General features: G+C 43.1%; 1 long non-coding RNA gene and 1 pseudogene across 2 annotated transcripts; both read left to right on the top strand.

Moving 5' to 3' along the window:
• The window catches only part of LOC127907371 (rhombotin-1-like), a 79,007-nt pseudogene extending 63,838 nt beyond the window's left edge, over positions 1-15,169 (top strand).
• LOC127907372 (uncharacterized) lies at positions 8,233-9,710 on the top strand. Of its 2 annotated transcripts, none has more exons than XR_008064285.1 (3): positions 8,233-8,477; positions 8,632-8,745; positions 9,469-9,710. It is a non-coding gene; the product is annotated as an uncharacterized LOC127907372 (long non-coding RNA). The 2 variants fall into 2 exon arrangements; XR_008064284.1 differs by having other exon boundaries at positions 8,233-8,488.
• Positions 15,170-24,229: the final 9,060 nt, after the last annotated feature.

Genomic DNA, 24,229 nt, shown 5'->3' with positions numbered 1-24,229 from the left:
CCCTGCCTAAATGCAAACCCTACCATCAGTGTGTGGACTGTCAATGGCGACCACCCGGTCTTGGTTCCCCTTACAATCCCGGGGCCTTTGAGGCCCTACACTCTTACCGTACATCTAACCTGGCACATTATTGACCCCATAAGGAGACGGAGCCATGGTGTCGGAGTGAGGGCTGCTTAAATGACGTTAGAAGCCCGTTCCCTGAAACAACTGGCCCCCCCGTGGCGTATTCTCATTATTCAACATTACACGCCCCACATGGCTCACCACAGTGTGGGGTTCTTTTTTCCCTCCGTTTCCGACTCACCGCGGACCCTGAATGGCACACCTGTCTCCTGGCATATCCTTTGAAATAATAAGTGTGCTGTAATTGCAGGGGAGTGGGGATTTCATACATCACTTCCTGACCTTGGGAGTGACACAAACTTTAGAGGCTACATTTATGCCTCCTGAATGCATTTTTAATGTGGGCTAAAATGTGTTTGGGCATTATTCCGTGCCGGATGGCGGAAAGCATCTGTGACAGTGCTAATGGTTACATTTTGCCAGGAATCATGAAGTGGCAGATACGATTGTCCCCTTTATCAAACTCTGAAAAGATCTGGTTGGAGAATAGATGGATTTATCGCCTTATTCAAATGCTAATGCAATCGGTGAAAAAATGAATTGAATTCACACATATGAAGATGCATTCATCATCCGGGTTATTGACAGCCTTGCTGGCAGTCACCCTAATGGAACTGTGGTGAGGTAGATGGCTCAGAGCTAGCCTCAAAGAGGCTCAGTTAACAGGTTAATGTACATTGAGTTAGCAGATTCAGAGAACTAGCCTAACAGAGGGTGAGTTAGCAGCAGGCAAATCAGGGGAAAGGAGGATACCGAGTCAGTTGCACAACTGAATGCATTCAAACAAAATGTGTCTTCCACATTTAACCCAACCCCTCTGAATTAGAGTGGTGTGGGTGGGCTGCCTTAATCAACATCCATGTCATCAGTGCCCGGGGATCAGTTGTTGGGGTTAACTGCCTTGCTCAAGGGCAGAACGATAGATTTGTCCACCTTGCCAGCTTAGGGATTCAAACCAGCGACCTTTCAGGTTACTGGTCCAACACTCTTAACCACTAGTCTACCTGCCACCTTTAAGAGGTTGCCTATCAAGGTAGCGTTAGGCTAGCTCTCTGAGCCTGCTGCTAACTGAGCACTAACAACAAACTGACACTGCAGGCCCTCAACAGAACCGGCCTAACAACAGTTGATTGGCTGGATACAAGGTCAGACGCCTCCCCCTCCTCACTCTCCAAGCTCTCAGATTGTTCTCCTGATCTTTCTTCTTCAGAAGTTCTTGGAGCTAACCCTGCATAACGAGGGTTAGGAGCGATGGGCGTTCTCTATTTTATTCTCGCTCTCTTTTGTGTGAGGGCTGTCGACAGCTCACCTTCCAAAGCTGTAATCTCACCATGCTTGTGAACAACCAAGTGTTGGAACAAGTTGGCTTCTGTAATAACTCGGAAACCCTGCCGGTTTCTCATCTCAAAATAAGCAGTAATGAATATAATTAGAAAGCTGTTCCATATCTCTCTGATACATTTATTTTTTAATTAACCCCATGTGAATACATTTAAAATAATAGGGGTGAAAGTGTGGAAAAAACAACCTAATGAAGTTATCTGTTAATAGGGATTGTTTCTGCAGCCAAACCACAGTGAGTTGGGGCCACCAGGAGCTAACAAATCATGCTGTAAGCATCCCTGCCTACACAGAAAAGGGCCCATGCTGGCTTCAAGTGTAAGAAATGCACCTCTGACGTGATGGAAATGACCGGCGGCCTGGAGAAAAGGCAGCCCTGTTCCAGGCTGCTCTACTGAGACTCCCCACACCGCGCTTGAAGCCGGGCCAGTGTTATTGCAGCCCTAATGCGGTCGTCTCATTTGGAGCGGATCAGGGGTAATTATGGTGGGGAAAGTGGCTGATGACCACGGGGTCAGGACACTTGTAACTTGTGAAAAGAGCAATTATTTCAGGAGACAAAACTCTCCCTTATCCCGGGCAGGGCCAGGGTCAATGCAAGGGACGGCTAGGCTCAGTTTCACCGGGGCTTATTAGCAGCAAGCTGCAAAGTTTGCCCGAGTGCATCTCGTTAATGAACAATCCCCTCATCGGCACCAGGCCCTGCTCTACCCCACTTACCGGGGCTGTTAATTATGTCATAATCAGAGCATGCAAGCCCAGCAAGCACTTCTCACAGACCCAAGCATTCATAACACAACTGTCTGGAAATGTGGCTGTACTGTAGTATACTGTAAGAGATCACACCCAGACAGAACCCACAGGACTAGTCTAAAACGTGCTGAATATAAAACCATGTGTCATTGACTGCATTGGCCTGTGAACGACTACTGCATGTGTTTATCCTGTCTTGGAGCGATATGCTCCAACTGCGGAGGCAAATATGGATCCTACAAAGTCTTGATTATGCTTATCATTTTGAATGCACTCATTTGTCTCCTTTCAGCTGGCCTATATTCCAGCTGATATTATGACCAGATGTCTTGTGTTTTGTCTTGGCAATAGAGGAGAATTGGTGTCTACAGGCTTAATTACAGTAATGATGTGAGCTGATTGAAAGGGGCTGATTCATGCAGACAATGGCAGGACATCTGCCTGAGATCCCCATTAACCTCCATGGCGGCTGCCTCGGCCCTGTCTGGGACAACATTCTATTCTGGATTGCCATGGCCACAGCGTTTACAGTGAGAGAGGGAACACAAAACCCTGGGTTTACAGCTTCAGACTCTTCCAAGCCACTGCAATATTCACTGGAAATTCTACTTGGTTAAGCAGCTCAAATGGTTAGGCTACACCAACAGGATCAAATACTGCTTTTACTAACCCAGAATCTAGGATTTCATTGTGCCCACTCACCATAGTAGAAAGAAATGCTAGTAATAAACACTAAATTATAATGACTGAATTGAAATACTGTCCAAGAGCGCATGGTTCATTTTCCCATACAGAGTTGATCTGTTAGATGGTTTCAAAGCCTATCATATCCTTATTGAGCAATGCTTAAACGGGAATCCGTGTATAGATTCATAGTGCCTGATTTAATGCGTCTGTCTGATGTCTTCTGGAGGAGTCAGTGAGTCACAGAGGAGATGATGAACACCGTTGTTTCACTTGAATGCAGTTGTTAGTAATGTAGCATGTCATTTCTCGGGGCATCTCTCAGCGTCTGTCATTGCGGTTACCAGTCTCTTATTTACTGCAGTGAGCTGGGAGCAGTAATTATACGCCCCAGAGATGAGGTCCACTCAGCCCAGCCTCCCAGAGACAAGATGCTGCCTGAGTGATGCTATTAATCCCCTTCCCTCCGCAGGAACTGAGGGAGCCTGCGTCACATCAAGGTGTCACTCCACCTAATTGGTCACATGTATTTAATTCCAGAGAGCGACCCCACCCACCGGAGTAGTGATGTACTGTACACATTTCTATTCAGACGTGCTTATTTAACAGATTAGCATGCAAGCCGATGTATGATAGGAGAAGGAAAAAGGGGATCGGAGGGCAAATCCTCCCCCTCTTTCTCTCTCTCCATCACTCCTTGCACTAATCTGAGGATGTGCCATGCAGATGTGATAGTGCATTTCAATGCTTTAAAACGCGTTTCGAGTGCACCGAACAGCTTGTTTTCCTTTTAAAACGTTTCCTCGAGTGCACCGAACAGCTTGTTTCCTTTTAAACGTTTCCTCGAGTGCAATCAACAGCTTGTTTTCCTTTTAAAACGTTTCCTCGAGTGCACCGAACAGCTTGTTTTCCTTTAAAACGCTTTCCTCGAGTGCACCGAACAGCTTGTTTTCCTTTAAAACGTTTCCTCGAGTGCAACAGCTTGTTTTCCCTTTTAAAACGTTTCTCGAGTGCACCGAACAGTTTATTTTCCTTTTAAAACGTTAAATACATCAAAAAGGGTTACCACATAGATTCTATTTTTAGATAGCGGTAAAAACTGGATCTAGAAATGGGGCTTACATAGCATCCTGATTCTATCTCTATAATGGAAAGTACATGGTCTGACCGTTTCAATGAAGGGAGAAAAATCATAACTGAGCAAATGCTCAACATAACATATTCTTAAGAGATAAGGTCTTTAAAAGAAGAGGGGTGGAAAAGACTGAGATGACAGACCTTACACCAAGTATTAATGGTAAATTAATTTCTTTCTAAGGGAAAATATTTGGCAAGGCAAGATCCGTCTTTAAAAGACAAAAAAATGCATTCTGTTGGAATATGAATTATGGTCTAGCGAGCCACGTTTTTGGGACACCAAATGACACGGGAAGGTCAGTGGCACTGTTAAATGGATTGATTAAGTGGAGGCTGCCTCGGCTGCTGCCGTTTCCTTTTATAATGTAACTTTTTGTTCTCGGCAGGTTGGGAAGCGTTGTTCCACTCAGGGATTTCACATGGTACTAAGTGTGGTGACAGGTGCAAACAACTATTCTCCTGGTATTAAGGAAATTGACATGACATTTGTTTTATACATTCATTTATTCTGTCACTACTCTTTGTTTAGAAATGCTACATGCAGTGTGAGCTACTACTGGAGTTTTCTGAGGCAATTTTCCACAGGCAGTTTTGGTAGATGACATCAAGCACATGTTTCTTCCCGAGACAGCAGGATCTGTGCAGTAAGCATCCTGGCTTCCTAATGTATCTGAGGCTTTTCCTCTGTTCAGGCAGCACTCTCAGGCCCATAGAGGGGCACTGTGTACATGGTGGTGGGGAGGAGTGTCGGACTCACTGCAGTTTCAAATCTGGGTTAGGGAATAGAACATTGCCACGTTGATGTTTAGGATGCCTCTCTCAACATAGGGAGAGCTTCAAAGAGGCTGAAACAGGGGACGTGCTGTACAGTCATTCCATAGAAGGGGTTAAACCCCCTCCTTTGCAGAGTTGATGTAAAGCACACATGTTATGTAACAGGGTGGGTAGATGGTATGTGGGGGGGCGGTGGTCTAAACCAATTATGAGTGGTTCTCTGGAGGTGGGGAACGACCTTTGTGTATAATTAGTTCTCTTATTTAAAGCAAAGATTTTGAGTAAAAATAACTAATTAGCTGTCATAAAAGGTAAATTAAAGATTTTTTGTGATCCCTGAGGGAATTGAGGAAACCCGATTTTTGTTTTGCTATGCGCATGCACAAACCACACACACACACACACACACACACACACACACACACACACACACACACACACACACACACACACACACACACACACACACACACACACACACACACACACACACACACACACACACACACACACACACACACACACACACACACACACACACACACACAGCACTCTCTCTCCTCATTAAGACTGTTTTTAGTTCTGTGGAAGGCTGACAGGCGAGCACTGTTGGCATACCTGCAGAGAGCTCCTCTAACAAGCCATGAGATGCAGGTAGAACAGACCACCCTTAGCTAGTGTGGCTTCAATTTGAAGCTTTTAGCTTCATTTACACAGAACATTGGTATTTATAGCGGGTTTTGTGATCCTAATGCGCCAGCTTCAAGGGGCCCGTTTTGGGGAGGGAGGAGGTGAGGGAGCTGGAGGGTAGGCAGAACACTAATTGATGGTTCCCATCACCAGCGCTGGACCAATTAGCCTCCCCTTTCCACTTGTGATAAAGAAATGGGACGAAGGCTGAATACCACCAGAGCTCTTATTCACATACAAACCAAAGCCATCAATTTAACTAACAAGCTCACCCGCTCCCTTTCCCTTATTTTAAAAGGGGAGATGCTAATTGTATTACATTCACAGTATTACTGATGGTCAGAAATGGCTGAACAAATCTGGATCAATAAGGCGTGTGTGGGAGACGGAGGGAAAGACAAAGGAATAGAGACAGGAACATGTGCTTTGGTATTCAGCAGAACAAAGTGCTGAGGGTTTTTGTGCAGGGGCAAACGACATGCTCAGAGAGGAGAATCAGGGGGCATTGGGTGATACAACTGCCTAGCTACCAGCAGAGGCTCTGTTTATCATGGAAATAACAACTATGGTTCCAGTGAAACTACAGGGTGGCTGCACAACACCACTGACATCCAAACACAACTAGAGGACATCAACACACATTAGAGCACTACTCTCCTGTAACTGCCATCTCTCTGACAAATATACTGTAGGTCAATAACAACTGTCTCCACTAGAACACAACACCAGCAACCGATCACACCTCCGAGGATAAAGACAAAACATCTAGAAAATGTACTAAAGTTATATAAATGTTACAGCGGGAAAAAGCTATGAAATTCAAAGAAAGCCTCCCAGCATACCATGTCTTTAAACCATCGGGCATTTGCCGTTTTTATAGGCACCCACATACAAAACGATGGCCGTCCTCCCTCCCTGTGACGCAGGCTGCGTCCGGTTTTTGAGAGAAATGTGTTTTGAAAGCAGAGAGGCGAGCGGTGGCCGTCGTGTGTTCTATTAGACAGATCAATAGCTCAGTGTGTGAGAGTGTCTTAAGAGCTGTTGTCCTGTGCTTTCAGCTGTGGCAGACCTGTTAGTGCTATGGAGGGGTGCCGCCTGCCACTGCCTCTGTACCAGTAGTGGCCTGAGGGGGGCTTTTAGTCCAAACACAAATGTCAACCACACATAGACTATTAGTGTTTAGTGCAGTTATTAAATGGACTTTATTTGTCCTTTAGGAGGCTAAAAGGCACACTTAAAGGGGACCAGCGTGACAGCGGGGCAATTTGCGGGTTTAGTTACTCAGGCTCGCTCGTTGCTGACACATGAGTACAGATAAGTGTAAAAGAAGGAAAGGCTGTAATGCAGCGAGCGAGCGTGGTGTGTCTGTGTGAGTGCGCGCTGAGAGGCACTTAGGCCATAACATATCTCACTGGGGTCTGCGAGCAGCGTTCTTGTGGTCAGAGGCGTTTTAAAAGGTTAATAATCTGTACCAAACAAAGCCCATGAGAAGCTTTTACAGCTGTGGACAGTTCAGAGCAATGAGCGCTGATGAAATGGTAGGTGACTAACATAATATACAGCATGCTGTAAATACCACGCTACAATATGAGGTCTGTCTGTGACTCTGTTACGAGTACAGCTTCAAATAATCAGTAGGCCTGTCTGCCTAGTGTGGTTTACCTGGTGTGAATGTAGTCCAATGTGATCTGTGTGCCTATCTGAACGGAAGAGTGTTCATGTTAATGCATATTAGCAGAGGCAGTGCACTGTGGCCCTCTCTCTCGTGAGGCTCTGCTGCCCTCAGACGCTGCAGCAGCAGCCTTATCAAAAAGAGAACATGAAAAGTCACTGGTGTTCCTGGGCAGTGAATCACGCCGCGTTTGTCTCCTTATCGCTACAGGTGTGCCGATGCTCTCCGTCCAGCCCAAAGGGAAACAGAAGGGGTGCGCTGGCTGCAATCGCAAGATTAAAGACCGCTACCTGCTCAAGGCCCTGGACAAATACTGGCACGAGGACTGTCTGAAATGTGCCTGCTGTGACTGTCGCCTGGGGAGGTGGGCTCCACCCTCTACACACGAAAGCCAACCTCATCCTCTGTCGTAGGGGACTACCTGAGGTAAGAGAAGCCACAGTCAGTCGCCTCATAGAACAGAAAGGCCACGCCCACCTAGGGCTGTGTCAGCTTCTCACTACTGCTAGGGTAACACCACCATGAATGTCTATGAACCTGCCTCTCACTAGAGCTCTCTATTTGGGTCCATTTGTATGTAGAACCAGTGTTTTTCTCGAGCTTTTAGAAGACATTTCCTCCCAGGCTGTTTTGCAGATCAAGCGCCTGTTTGTTCCTCATTATAGGATATCGATGCTGACTAGATGTGTGTCAATAAGCCTGAATCCCATTATGCCATATGGACTCTCCAAGCTCTGATCTGAAGCCTTGGGAAGGCAGAGAGCGGAAAGTTTCCAATTCCACGTTTGTATGTTTTTAGCTCTTTAAAAACATTTTTCTGTTTCAATTTTTTTGTTGCTTGTTTACATGAACACAGCACTCTCTCCCCTCGCGGTACAGACCTGGTTTCAGTAACAGTAGAGATGGGTCATGTTGTGTTCTGGGACGACTCCAGGCAGGCTAGCTTCAACGTTAGTGTCTGTGGCTCAATGTTTTCCCCCTGTACCCTGCCATCTGTTTCCTAAATTAAACATGATCATTTCCTGGGCGTTAAGTCACATTCCCTGGGGCTTCCGAATGAGATCCTACCATTTATCCCTGAGACCATCCCCTGGGGGCCAGCCTAGAGACCTTGCTGCCCCTGGCCTCTCCCTGTCTTTCCCCTCCCTCTCCCACCCTGCCCTACCAGCAGGTCCCAACCGAGAGGGTCTTAGGAGCCGGGCGTTGAGAGGAGCCATTACCATCCATCAGCTCCCACCAAGAGTTAATGCTGTTAAGATGCAGTGAGAGAGGTTCACTAAACTGCTGCTGCCCCCGGAAGGTGCAGATGAGGTCATAATAAACGGCGCAAATGACAAGAGAAGGCAAAAATTATTAAGCCAAGAATGGCACTTTTGATATGGTTAAATATGATCCCTTAAAAGGGCCGGCTTCTCCCTCCCTCTATCTGATTGATTTCTTCTCCCATTATGAAGGCCTTATCGTGGACATCAGCTCCCTGATGAAAATGTGTTCCAATGGCACAGGCCAGAAGGGGCTAACTGGCCTGACAGGCAGCTCTGCAGAAAGCAAACTCAAAGCAAGACCAGGTGAGAGAGGGAAGAAAATGAGGGGCAGAGGGGGCTAGAATGAGAGGGAGGAAGCAAGGGAGAGATGGGCTTTCTGTGTGTGTTTATGCCTGGACCCCGATGGCCTAATGAAATCCAGCCCACTCATCTGCTCTTCAGCCTGAGACAAATGCATGCAACTTAATGGCTGGAGATGTTTGAGATGAATTCTATTATGGAACAAATTAAAAACGTTCCCTTTCTCAGCAGCAAGGGAAGAGACTGTTTTAGCTCATAGTTTTAAAGTAGGTGACGCAGGCTCCATACGGCCTTGTAATCCCCTCACAGAGCCCCCGTCCTGCACGGAGAGAGGAACGCTTCCCCTCACCTCCATTAATGAAGTGGAATCCTCATGTATGGAGCTGCAGTTCATTAGGGACATGCAGCCAGGGTGGATCAAACACTATTTATTTCCCTGGGTTTGGAGCCCTGCCATGCGCACATTAATTATGATAGGAGCTCCGTCTGTGTTCGTCCTTCAGGAGCTCAGGAGCACCGGTAACATCTTGTGCACGCCCCTTCCCCCGCTCTCCCCTGCCTGGCCTGCCAGCAGCGTCTTCTAAAACCTCAGATCAGAAGTTTCTGAATTCACTTGACATTCTATTCCCTTCGTTGTAAAAGACTGGGTTGGTTTAATAGCAGTTTTACCACACTTTCAATATCACGGAGAACAATAGATTAATTAGGTGTTTCATTTTTGTCTAGGACTCAGGATCTGGCGACCTCGCCAAAGAAGGTTGACAAGCCAGTCATGCTTTTGATCGGCCAATCCCCAAGCCTGACATCGTTTTATCTTCTAACTGACAAATATTTTAGGGGGAACAGACTGTATCAGTCATCTACTTATCAAAGTAGAGCGCTTTTAATTGAAATTTTAAAAGCACTTTTTTTCAAGCTAATGGACATTGTAAGTTATGCAGTACCAACGGCGCTGCAATGGAAGTAGATATTAAACCGTAATTAAAACATCTTATTATCTGTGGATGTATTAATGTATGTCAAACGTCTCTGCCACCCACTGAGATAAAACATGAAAATAAAAACTATAATAAGACAGTTACTTTTTCCTCGCCAGTGTGAAAACATTTTCTGGCAACATTTTGAAATATATATTATAGCAAGCTTTACACCTTCAAAAGACACAACTGTTGAGGAAGGTCAAAACACGCTACGTGCATTAATACAGTAGCTTAATACAGAACCTTTCTATGAAATCCGGACAAACTGTAAATGGAGCGGTGAATCTGATCTTAGAACAGAGTAGAAGACTTGAAGATCTCAAGTCCAATCTCAATGAAACAGAAGACATGCAGATGATGCCGGCATGCAGGGGAGAGTCTGAAGTTAGCGGGCAGCAAGTTCAAACAGCTAAAGAAAGCACACACGGTCTCCAGATCCACGCTAAATCACACAATAACTGAAGGAGTGGAACAATGGAGAGGCTCTAACTTTAATGACAGTTCATTTGATTTCAACCAGTGAACATCAGTGGAAGAAAAATACTTCCATTATTAACTATTTTGTTTTGTTATTTTCTCTTAACGCTGCATATATTTTCTCCATCTTGGCAGTGAACAGTTCTATTCTGCCTTTTTGTTTAATATGCATTTATTTTAGATTTTTTTCATTCTGTTGATCATTTAAAATTTCAGGTATCATTTCAATTATTTGACAATCATACTGTGTGCTATTGAATAGATATGCCGTGACAGGTCATTTCACAACTAAGACAAGAATATGAAGGTGGAAAGTCCCACTAAAACGGCCTCACCATGGTAATGGCTGGTTTCACTTTATCTTACAATGGGATGGATTTTGAAGCTATATAATATCTCAGTTTGTGGGTGACCTTTCAAATTAGTATTTGTAACCCTCTTATCCACTTAAATTAACCACTTTTAAACTGGGCCCTTTCTGTGCTTCAAACCCTGCCCCAAAAAATGACTTAACAAACCAAGTTGGCTGTAGTGAGGGTCAATGTAGTCTACCCTCAAATTTTCCGCAGCATTCATACTGGGCTAACTGGGAAAAATTGTATTCATGTCAAATAATTTGTATTCCAGTTGAGGATATTGACTTTCCTTAATCCAAACAGACAAGAAAATGTAACTGCATCATGGGAATTTAGCAGAAAATATTCTATGATTTGTAATCGTTCTTAAAATAACTCAAATCTCTACTTTATGGTGAATCACCATTAAGGTGTTGTGATCCTCATTCCCAACCAGCTCTCCCTAGTGCTATGCATGCTGGTCTCTGTAGTCCCCTATTCCACAGTGCACTCCCACTAAATGGTCAGCACAGTGTCTCGGTCTATTACTCAAAGTGCGCTGCTGTCCCTATATCAACCACCCAGAGCCCAGGGCCCACACTCCATAACATTGAAACATAACCTACATAATGGCTTTACATCACTGACATGTCCCCTGGGAAGCATACAATACTGCATCCATATTCACAGGGCCAGTCAAGTAGCAGGGTCAGCACACACACAGAAGGACAGACTAGGTCTGAGTCAGACCACAGAGATGATAACAGCCTGGTTTAGTTTGAGCTAGAACTGATGCAGATGCTGATAATAACAGAATCCATACAGAAGACTGAGTCCTTTTCATCTTTTCATTTTTAAAGGAAAGAAATCACTAATATATAACATTAATAAATCTAAAAGCCTGACAACAATCATTTTACCAAGTGGGTTTGAGCAGCAGCACCATCGTCCGGGTGGCATGGAAAGCTCAGCGTTCAGAGGTCTATATCAACACACTTTACTGGAACAGTAACCAGTTCTAACAATGACTTTGTTCAACACTTCGTATCTATTAGAACCAAACAGCTCTGTCTCGCTCTCTTTCTCTAGTCTAAGGCACCAGCAGCAGTCCTCTCCTCTGGGGCAGTGTGCTCTAATTAGACCCTGGGTCTGCTGGAGGGATATGTTTTCTGTGACAAGGGGAGAGCAGCCGACAGAGACTAATATGGAGAGGGGATACCAACTTGACTATTCTCTCCGTCTGACTCTCTGAGCCCACAACTTTGGGAAAGTGTTTAACATACTGTCCAGAGTGGCAATCTGCTGTCGCCTGCCTGATCCCTCTCTCTCAAAGCTGCCCAGGCGCTGTCCCTTTTCTGCCTGCAGAATGTACAAGTCTATCTGATTCAAAAAATCTTTAAATTAAACATAAGGGCAGACGCTTGGGAATGTGACTAGGGGCTGCAGGCTTTGGAGTGGAGTTGCCTTTGCTTTGCTTTGAGGAGAAAGATCTACACCAGTGCCTCTTGCTCTGCTTGTGACCTTCATCGTTTGCCTCCTATCTAATAAGCTTAAACAAACAGCAGTGAAATGTGAGTTGTGCGTCTGTTCAGTGTACTGCCGAACATCTAGTTACCTCTCCAGGTCTCCCCGCCATTCTCCCAGGCAGTCTCTGAATGAAACAGAGGGGATCAAGGCAGTATCCTTGCAACAGGAATCTTTTGAATGTTTGACTACATTATAGAATTTAGCCTCTTGTTTAAAATCCAGCTGGCTTTGGTTGGAGCAAGTCTCATTAGGTACTTTGGTTTTAAAATAAAACTTTCAACAGTTCAATTGGTTGCCTCAGACCTGTTTTCATTGCTTTTGCTATGTGATAGGAGAAAGGCTTTGAAGAAGGGGATTAGAACCATGTGACCATTTTAATTAGATCATTAGCAAAAGAATTAACATCTAGGTTTGTAGCCCTCATTAACAAAAAATATCAAGTGTGTGCCAAGATAGATTTGTGTATTACATGAGATGTTCAGATTTGTCTGTTTTTCACCATTCTTTCTTTTTTTTCTCTTGGCTTTTACTTTTTGTTCGCTCCTCTGTTGCATGAAGGCTAAGGAAGGTATGTTAATCTGTCTGTATTCTCTCTCTCTCTCTTCCAGGCTCTTCGGTACAACAGGGAACTGTGCTGCCTGCAGTAAACTGATCCCAGCCTTTGAAATGGTGATGAGAGCCAGAGATAATGTTTACCATTTGGACTGTTTTGCCTGTCAGCTTTGTAACCAGAGGTAAGGAGAGCGAGAGCTCACAACTGTGTCATGAGATTTTTCAAATATGTAATGCTGTTCTGAAATGGCCATTAGCTCAAACTAGTTAGCCATTTAACAAAAAACCTACCCCTTGAGGTGCAACAGATCTGTTTTGGGGTCAGAAACCTAACTCCGACTGTCTGTGTAAATCCAGATTTTTTTTGTTTGTCTGTCTTCCCATTTTGAAAGTACACACGTGCTGCATTTCATTAGCAACACTGTTAATTATGTTCTATGTTGACCCTGCCATTAGTTTGTTTTGTGACTAGAAACAACTGGGATTATAAACTCGAGGGGAACAAAATTTGCTCATGTATCAAAGTGGTATAGCTGCCAGACCAATGCCATCACACTCAACACTCACAATGTTTTAGTTGAAAGGTTCACTTTAAACCACAGCAATATACCTCCAAGAGGCCACTCTACAGGAACATGCCTCACTAGTTTGGGTACCACACTACAGGGTAGTGGAATTAAACAGACAAAATTGTTTATTTTATATTAATACTGTATGCTATTCTGTCCAGGAATGTTAACTAGACACCTTAGTGACCCACATGTGCAAAAGCCTTGCTCACTCTGTCCTAGGTCCCGACCTCTCCTCACTTCTGAACTCTACACTATTACATCCATACATACTCTCCTCACAATGCAACAATCCCATAACAGTGCAGCACAGAGAAGACTCTGCTAAACATGAGGCATTGTGACCCTCTCCATCCATACAGCACAAGCACATTAACCTTCTAACCTTCCATGGGGATGAGTCAGTAACCATGGTGAGCATCTGGCTGGGGTATGGGAATGCTGGCTGCAGCCACTCATGTGGCCAGGCTTTACTGGCTCACTGATACCACAGCCATTGCCCCTCTGCCAGCCCTCAGCCTGCCCAACACATTACTGTGGCCCAGCCTGATAAGCAGCCCTGCCATCAGTACGGCTGCTCTTATCTTCACTCATTCTGTCTATGAAGCTGTGTGTCGTACAGTCCATAAGCACCACCATTTAAAAAGGATGCCCCTGAACAAGGCAGTTAACCCATTGTTTCCCGGTAGGCCGTCATTGTAAATAAGAGTTTGTTCTTAACTGGCTTGCCTAGCTAAATAAATGTTAAATAAAAATCAAGGCCTACTTGGGTGTGCGTTTTTTTCTTCAATTGACTTGAAATCTAGAGACAAATTCATACAAGTTGGCACCCAAACTGGTGTATGGAAAGCTCTCCCTGTGGCAGGGTTTCCTTGGAAACCGGTGTGGTGCTTTTCTTGTTTTCCAAGCCTGGGAGGGCCTGCTTTCATTGGACGTCAGTCGTGATTTGAAATGAAAGTTTAAAAAATGTTTTAATCTACTTGTATTTGAAACCACACCTTCAGTGACCATCAGAGGGGCTTTTTTTTAACCAGGCAAGTCAGTTAAGAACAAATTCTTATTTTCAATGACTGCCTAGGAACAGTGGTTAACTGCCTGTTCAGGGACCAGATTTGTACCTTGTCAGCTCGGGGATTCGAACTTGCAACCTTTCGGTTACTAGTCCAACGCTCTAACCACTAGGCTACCCCACACAAGGAACAATGGCATTTGCAAACAAGTGACGTCGCCAAACGGGTACAATCAAAGCCCAGAGAGCAGCAATGGCCATCGCCTTTAACAGCTGATCTCAATCAATCACATTCTTCTCCTAGAGCAATGCTATCATTATCAGCCTGTCAACACAAATAACTCTTGTCATATTGTCCTCTACTAATCTCCTTTGTCTCCCCACGTTGTCCTCCTTTTTATTAATGCTTTGCCTTTGTGTTTTCCTGGCTGGCAGGTTTTGTGTAGGGGACAAGTTTTTCCTTAAGAACAACATGATTCTGTGTCAGATGGACTATGAGGAGGGCCAGCTGAACGGCAGCTTTGAGACGCAGGTTCAATAGCCGGGCCCAGTGGCAGTGACCAGGACCCTCGGCCCGCCGTACTTACACATGATGCCATGGATGTTCGGCTGCACTTGGAAAGAGGAGAGTCTGTCTGCTTGCCTGCAATACTTTTTAAATAGCCCTTTATCAGTCCATAAGGACTCTATTGTAAATGTACTACTTTTTGCCCCTCCCCTTCCCACCCTTGCCCCTTCCCACCCCAACACTGAGCAGTTACAAGTTTTGATGTACAGTTGTGCCTGTAGCTGAGCACTGTATTGCTTGTATGTTTTTGTGACGTTTGTTTTGGGTTTGTTTATTCTTTTCCCCTTTCGGGAACGTTTCCTTGGAGGGTATGTACAGTCTGTTTTCTCTGTATATATAAACTGGAACATTTATTTTATGAAATGTAATGCAATTTTATTACTAGTGTGAATTAAAGATTCTTAAATGTTCATAGTGAGTTTTTTTTGTTCATATGCAAAACCAGTTGTTTGAGGAGGCTGGCCCATGTGTTGATATATCATTATCATCTCAAACCACAGAGCTGTAAAAAAAAAAGCCTTGAGGGAAAACATTTCTTTTTTTTTTTTTTTTAAGTAATGGAGGAAAAAAATGAAGTTTTATTACATTTTGCAAAGACTGCTGATGGAATTAGAAATGCTGTTTCAAATGAACTAAATAAGATTTTATTTGGAATAAAATAATGACTTCTCCAGACTGTGTTGTACTGAGCGTGCAGGTGTCATGAAAGAAGCAGTGTTTGGATGAGAACACAGAGGGAGCGTCTGCACCCACTGAATCATGCCTCGCTAATTGCCATCTGATTATGAGTGTGAATTGGCTGGGAAATGAAATGCCAGCAAATAACAAATTAGATAATAAATGCTCATTGCATTTGAGTTTATTCTAACTAGATGTGGAGCTGCAATAACCAATTTAGGTTGGTGGCACCGTCTCTATTTATCTGAGGGGAGAAGGCAAGGAGCAAAACTCAAGACTTTGTTATATCATTATCTTATTATGAAATAGAATTGTGTATATACAATGTAGTATTCTGGAATTATATTGTTTTATTAGTTAATACTGTTTTAGCAAAAAATCACTTGAAACTGTCAGATAAAGTAACCAAAAATGTGAGACATTGCATCTCCACTTTAAGGGAGAATTATGAGTGAAAGCAAAGCTTGTCTTGAACATATGGGGTATTAAAGAGAGCGGAGCATATTCAACATCTGAATAGCTTTTATGTACAAAGGCATTGCAATTAAGGATTGCTACTTAGGTGACACTATCCTTTGTCGTACTACTTTTGATTTTCATCGGTTGGTGGTAATTCTTGTTTCTATGGGCTCAGAGCCACAGGAGACCTGCTTTGCAGCGTTTCTGCCATTTAAACCAATTTGCTTCATCCTGAGCAAAAATTGTGAGGAAACCAGTTGGGGTCTTTGAGCATATTGCAATTTCATTTAAGCATGTCTAACAACTTTGGTAGAGAAAACATATATAAAACAAACTCTAGAGTCCATTAAAATACATTTAATGTTACTTACCAAAAACTTAATGTTTTTCAAAACAGGTAATTAAAGAGAACAGTATTTATTTTTGCTGTAAAGGCATATTAAAAACTCCAAATAAAATTCAATGTATTCATATTTTTGTAGACCTATATTCCAAATGTACAGCGTTAAAAAAATCAATTTGAGTTTTCAAATCTGTCCCTCAGGCAGTCGCCTTGGATTACTGTGCCACAATGACATCACATGTTTTGATAGTGATGTCAGAGCTCTCAGCTCACAGCTAGCAGTTGTTATTAACAGACTTAACAAGTCTGGAACACCACATGCAGGAACAGTACTGTAGATACAGATGATATAAAACCTGTGCTCACCCAAACATTCACATAATCAAGTATCATATAAACAAATGTGATACCTCAACACAAACCCAGAACTAAGACCCACTCTGCACAGAGTCACAAGGCATAGAGCTGGGCCGTGTCTGGTCGATGCAACACCCAAATGGAGCAATCAGTGTAATAATAAAGGAGGTAAGTCTTTTAATGGCAGTAATTAACATGCTGGAGGTTTTTACAGGTGCACCCAGAGAGCACTGTGTGTTGGGGGTATACATGAGGGTGACTGTGGGCAAGCCAGCGTGTGACCGGAACTGTCTGTCAAGGTTATGGGAAAGGCAGAGAACAATTGCCAAATGATCGTAAACTTCTGTTTCTCCTCCACCTGCATAGCTGTGGCATTTCCAGCTGGATGTGGGGAACACATGTTAACTGAACTTTCCAGTTTCTGCAGGATGCACACAACTCTATTCAGCACACCCCGGTCTTCAATTTCCTCTCTGCTTATGTGGCTGGCTGTACCACAGATTATGGGCAGAGTGTGACATTCTGGAAGCACTTTATTCCAGCAGAAAAGCGACATAATTTGCTAACAAATAAATTAAGTGTGGAATGTGCATTAATTATAAATTCATAAAACATCCAGACTCACCGGCAGGTGTGCAAATAAAGGATTAGCAAGACATCAATTACACCACATAAGAGCACCTTTTAATTGCAGCTCCTGGATTGATTTACAGAGGAGACAATCAGGCTCTGTGCAAGATGGCTGATTGCTCATTTTCTGGAAAAATTATGAGAAAAAGACCTCACCAGGTTACACTGTGTCCTCAGCTACACACGCACTACACACTCTCTGCTGGTCTGCATTCCCATCTGCCTATGTTGGTGGAGATGTTATTAAGCATGTTGAGCAGTTATGACTCAAGTCTATGAATGAATTCTCAGCCTCCCTCCACTGTGTTCCTGATTATGGCATCTGCTTAATTAGCTGGGCTTGTGTCATGTGCTACACACCAGAGGAGATGGATAAATGCCCCTTCACTCCAGCTCAGTCACTCCATATGATCTACAATACCTTCTCCTGTGTTACATTAGATCTTACTTTTACACTTTGCATGCAGTAGTTTTGTTCCATGCATTCATCTACAAAGGGTTTCTCTCACTCTATCCATAAACTAAGCCAAAGGAACTGTCGTTGTTAGGTTCCAAAATCCTCTCCATGACTATTTGAAAAGAGTTGGCATTTCACTATGGTACGTTAGTCTAATATGATGCTCTTTGTCACAAGGTGTCTGTCTATCCATGTGACCAGTGTGAAAGCCCTCCTATGTGTTAGGACAGGAGTGGCCTGGGCCTCTGTCTTTCTGCAGCTCATTCCTTGGACCTGGACTACATTCACCAAATGAGCTGCCTGCCACTGGCATCACCACCACTCTGATGGGTCTCTCATTACAGATGCCTGAGCACAACTGATGGACCAACATAAAAACACTGGTGTGTGTGTGTGTGTGTGTGTGTGTGTGTGTGTGTGTGTGTGTGTGTGTGTGTGTGTGTGTGCGTGTGCGTGTGTGTGTGTGTGTGTCAGTCTGTTCCAGTCAGAATGATGTTGTGTAAGGGTATAACACTCAAATGGCTCGTTTAACAAAATATGTATATAATAATGTATACACACTTTAATACAAAGCAACTTACAGTGACGTATGGATGGTCCCAGGAATTGAACCCACTATCTTCATGTTGCAAGCACCATGAATTACCAACAGGGCTAAGGAGTATTCTTTTTTTCTCTTTTAGAATTTGTCTAGAACTATAAAACCTCTGTTCATGAGTCCACACTAAAACAGCCAGCCTTTAAATACACTAATGATAGGTAGAGTCAAACAACTGAGTGCTATGTACTGTAGTAGCATATATTAGAGCTACATACAGTGCATTTGGGAAATATTCAGACCCCTTGACTTTTTCCAAAAACATTTACATTACAGGCTTATTTTAAAATGGATTAAATTGTTTTTTTTCCTCTCTAATATACACACAATACCCCATAATGGCAAAACAAAAACAGTTTTTTTTAGAAATGTTTGCAATTTTATTTTTAAAAAAGGAAACTGAAATATCACATTTACATAAATATTCAGACCCTTTACTCCTTGTAATCGCACCTTTGGCAGCGATTACAGCCTTGGTTTTCCTGGGTATGACGCTACAAGCTTGGCACACCTGTATTTGGGGACTTTCTCCCATTCTTCCTGCAGATCCTCTCAAGCTCTGTCAGGTTGGATGGGGGCGTCCCCGCACAGCTATTTTCAGGTTTCGCCGGAGAAGTTTGATCAGGTTCATGTCCAGGAGTTTTGATACCCTTCCCCAGATCTGTGCCTCGAAACAATCCTGTCTCGGGCTCTACAGACAATTCCTTCTACCTCGTTGGCTTGGTTTTTTGCTCGGACATGCACTGTCAATTGTGGGACCTTATATAGACAAAATTCAAAATCATATCTAATACATTTAATTTACCACAGGTGGACTCCAATGATCAAGGATGATCAAAGGAAACAGGATGCACCTGAGCTCAATTTCGAGTCTCATAGCAAAGGGTCTATTTCAAAAAACCTGTTCTCTCTGTCATTAAAATCAAATCAAATGTTATTTGTCACATACACATGGTTCTTTGTCATTATGTAGTATTGTGTAGATTGATGAGGATATTTTTGTATTTAATCCATTTTACAATAAGGCTGTAACGTAACAAAATGTGGAAAAAGCCACTGGGTCTGTATACTTTCCGAATGGAACATTATTCATGTTCTACATACAAACAGCCTGTGCCAAGAAATGCATATAAAACTGAAATAAATGGTTACAGATGCGTAAACTCGCCCTGATAGAAGTTTACTTATTTTATGATCTCATTCTTAAATTAAACCAATTTGCCTAGAAAGGTCTACATGAAGAGTTCTGTACATCAGCCCTGCCACACACACACACACACACACACACACACACACACACACACACACACACACACACACACACACACACACACACACACACACACACACACACACTTTCACAGTCACAGTGCCTCCACCCTTCCCTTGCTGCAAATCATGTTTGACTTTGAAGTGCTAATTTTGGAAGTTTAGCCAATTTTTATTTGCTGCTTTGAAATGTATCCTATAAGCTGCTTCACCAGCAATGAAATATACAGACCTTTACAATGAGGGATAAGTGACCAAAATGAGAAGCGCCTGGTTTTCTCCTCCACATTATATAACTGTGAATAATCTGCACATTGCATTTGCTCCTATGGCATTACTGAATTACTGACTCAATTTATTTCCCCAAACATTATGCAGACACTCACTTCTTCCTCATTTGATAAGCTACCTTCCTTCAGAGCTCACTGCAGGAACACTATGATGCTCATGACAAACAAACTTATTTATATGTAAGAAATACTAAACCTAGAGACTTACAGTACCAGTCAAACCTAGACTTACAGTACCAGTCAAAGTTTATACACACCCTACTCATTCAAGGCTTTTTCTTTATTTGTACTATTTTCTACATTGTAGAATAACAGTGAAGGCGTCAAAACTATGAAATAACATATGGAATCATGTAGTATCCTAAAAGTGTTAAATAAATTGAAATATATGCTATTTTTGAGATTCTTCAATGTAGCCACCCTTTGCCTTGATGACAGATATGTACACTTTTTGCATTCTCAACCAGCTTCATGATGTAGTCACCTGGAATGCATTTAAATGAACAGATGTGCCTAGTTAAAAAGTTAATTTGTGGGATTTCCTTTCCTTCTTAATGCGTTTGAGACAATCATTTGTGTTGTGACAAGGTAGGGGTATACAGAAGATAGCCCTATTTGGTAAAGACCAACTCCATATTATGGCAAGAACAGCAAGAACAGTCCATAATTACTTTAAGATATGAAGGTCAGTCAATACGGAACATTTCAAGAGCTTTGAAAGTTTCTTCAAGTGCAGTCGCAAAGCCAAACGCTATGATGAAACTGGCTCTCATGAGGACTGCCACAGGAAAGGAAGACCCAGAGTTACCTCTGCTGCAGAGAATATGTTTATTGGAGTTACCAGCCTCTGCTTCACAGAGTTCAAGTAACAGACACATTTCAACATCAACTGTTCAGAGGAGACTGCAAGAATCAGGCCTTCATGGTCAAATTGCTGCAAAGAAATGACTACGAAAGGACACCAATAGGAAGAAGAGACTTGCTTGCGCCAAAAATTACAAGCAATGGACATTAGAAAATCTGGAAATCTGTACATTGGTCTGAGGAGTCAAATTTGCGACTTTTGGTTCCAACTGCCATGTCTTTGTGAGATGCAGAGTAGGTGAAAGGATGATCTCCGCATGTGTGGTTCCCACCATGAAGAATGGGGGAGGAGGTGTGATGTTGTGGGTGGTGCTTTGCAGGTGACACTGTCTGTCATTTATTTATAATTCAAGGCAATACGCCATCCCATCTGGTTTGCGCTTCGTGGGACTATCATTTTGTTTTCAACAGGACAATGACCCAACACACCTCCAGGCTGTGTAAGGGTTATTTGACCAGGAAGGAGAGTGATGCAGTGCTGCATCAGATGACCTGGCCTCCACAATCACCCAACCTCAACCCAATTGAGATGGTTTGGGATGAGTTGGACCGCAGAGTGATGAAAAATCTGCCAACAGTGCTCAGCATATGTGGGAACTCCTTCAAGACTGTTGGCAAATAATTCCAGGTGAAGCTGCTTGAGAGAAATGCCAAAAGTGTGCAAAGCTGTCATCAAGTTAAAGGGTGGCTACTTTGAAGAATCTAAAATATACTTTGATTTGTTTAACACTTTTTTGGTCACTACATGATTCCATATGTGTTACTTCATAGTTTTGATGTCTTCACTATTATTATACAATGCAGACAATAGTAAAAATAAAGAAACATCCTTGAATGAGTAGAGTGTGTCCAAACTTTTGACTGGTAGTGGATAATACATAAGATGAATTGCTCAATCACTAGAAAAACAAAGCAATATAAAATCATTGTTTTTCACTTTTTTTGTGCAAATGAGGTAACAGAATAATATGATACGGCAGTAATTAGGAGACAATCTGTCTAAACCCTCAGGGGAACCTTTGTGCTGCGAGGTCAAGGGACAGGTGAGTGTCATTCAGTGGTGGACACTAGGGTGAATCTATTCCAATCGGGAACATCAGCACTATTGTGGTTGGGAAATGTCATTACTGTAATCAGCCTTAAGGTGCAGGCCTCTGTTGTGTGGAAAACAGATCCGCACAATGAAAATAGACCTTGGTAATGGAGGAGCCTTGAATTCCACTTCATTTACCCCACTAATGGATGTATTGACGACCTCAATCACAATCCTTTTTTAACCATATTCTCTGGGAGACGGGCATTATGTGGTAAAATAAGTTGATCAGATTGGCTCCTCACAAAACAGCCCAGCTAATCACACGGCAGGCAAAAAGCTGGAGGAGAAGAGATTTGGAATGTGCCCCCTTCCCAGACCCATTTTCTGCTTTGCCACGGCTCTGGACTTGGCAATAAATTTGCTTCGGTAATCAGCTTTTTGAAAAGCTTATTTACTGCTTGTTCTCTGTTTATTGTGGTTCTCAGAATGAAATATAAAATTGGATTTCATTAGATGTGCAATTTTCTCTTCTCGTAAAGAAAGAGAGAGAGAGAGAGAGAGAGAGAGAGAGAGAGAGAGAGAGAGAGAGAGAGAGAGAGAGAGAGAGAGAGAGAGAGAGAGAGAGAGAGCACATCACCTTGTTGAGTATAGAGAATGGATCCAGACAGAGTGTATATTATTGTTGATTGAGTCACTCTCTGTTTGATTCAGTCTCCTCCTGCTCCTACTGGGAACACAGTCAGAGAGCCAGGAGAGGAAAGCCCAGGACTAAAGGTAGGCAACAGTACTGTATGTATGGTTCTGCGGCAGTCTCCTGTGTGTGAAAGTTTCAGATAGACATTCTGTGAGGGGTGAGTGTCTCTGTCTGGCTCTCAGCCTGTATGAATAAAGTGCACCTACAGAATAATTGCGTGCTGATTGACTGAGCACAGCTCTGATGCAACGTTCATTTAACCACAACTGTACTTAACTAATGCACAAACGATGTACTTAATCATATTGGAGTCTTGTGAGTTACACAGCGTTAGTTAGGAGCACTTCTGCACAGACTACTGTGTGAGCCTCCAGGGCTTTTATTTTTCTGATGTTGTAGTCTGGTTCATTTCTGGTCCTATGAGGAGAAATAGCTATACGTCTCAATGGTTCTAGGCCACAGGAATGAATAGGAGAGGATGCAAACATTTAAAAAAGACTAGAAACCAAAATTGAGTGGTCAAAACAATTAGTGTGGATGACCAAAATTGAATTTTCAGTGAAACATGTTTATTCTGAGTGTTATTTCAAAGCAGTAACATCATCATAAAGCCGATGTCTATGGTCAATATCCTAAGATGTATTACTTTGTAGATGAGTTGGATCATTAAGGAGTTATAGAATAGTATGACAATAATTATGGTTTGTGCAGCCATACATTTAAAACAGCACCATCTGCAGGCTAGAGGAGGTAGCATCACTGTCCTACTGACGGAGAGACGGAGGACACTGAACAAGTGTCTAGCCCTTCAGGATACACCATCCATGGACTACTTGACCATGTCACATGCTTCTGACCTCTCAGGACCTAAAATCAGTAACAGCCTCATGTTCACCTCACATGACAAAGGAGATCATAGTGGACTACAGGAAAAGGAGGACCAAGCACGCACTCATTCTCATCGATGGGGCTGTAGTGGAGCAGGTTGAGAGCTTCAAGTTCCTTGGCGTCCACATCACAAACTAACATGGTCCAAGCACACCAAGACAGTCGTAAAGAGGCACGACCGAAACCTATTCACCCTTAGGACACTGAAAAGATTTGGCATGGGCCCTCAGATTCTCAAAAGGTTCTACAGCTGCACCATCGAGAGCATCCTGGCGGGTTGCATCACTGCCTGGTATGGCAACTGCTCGGCCTCAGACCGCAAGGCACTACAGAGGGTAGTGTGTACGGCCCAGTACATCACCAGAGCCAAAATTCCTGCCATCCAGGACCTCTATACCAGGCGGTGTCAGAGGAAGGCCCTAAAAACTGTCAAAGACTCCAGCCACCCTAGTCATAGACTGTTCTCTCTGCTACCGCATGACAAGTGGTACCGGAGCGCCAAGTCTAGGTCAGAGGCTTCTAAACAGTTTCTACCCCCAAGCCATAAGACTCCTGAACAGCTAGTCAAATGGCTACCCAGATTCTGCATTGCCCCCCCCTTTACACTGCTGCTACTCTTTGTTATTATCTATGCATATTCACTTCAATAACTCTACCTACATGTACTGTACATTTGACCTCAATTACCTCAACTAACCGGTGCTCCCATTACATTGACCAGTACCTCCTGTATATCGCCTCGCTATTGTTATTTTACTGCTGCTCTTGAATTATTTGTTTACGTTTCTTTCTTTTTTTCTTTTCTTAAAACAGCATTGTTTTTAAGGGCTTGTAAGTAAGCATTTCACTGTAAGGTCTATCTATACCTGTTGTATTCAGCGCATGTAACAAATACAATTTGATTTGA

Source organism: Oncorhynchus keta, chromosome 14 (genome assembly GCF_023373465.1).
Source record: "Oncorhynchus keta strain PuntledgeMale-10-30-2019 chromosome 14, Oket_V2, whole genome shotgun sequence".
NCBI lineage: Eukaryota > Metazoa > Chordata > Actinopteri > Salmoniformes > Salmonidae > Oncorhynchus > Oncorhynchus keta.
Note: the sequence above shows the minus strand (reverse complement) of the source record. Positions and strands in the feature narration are given on the sequence as shown.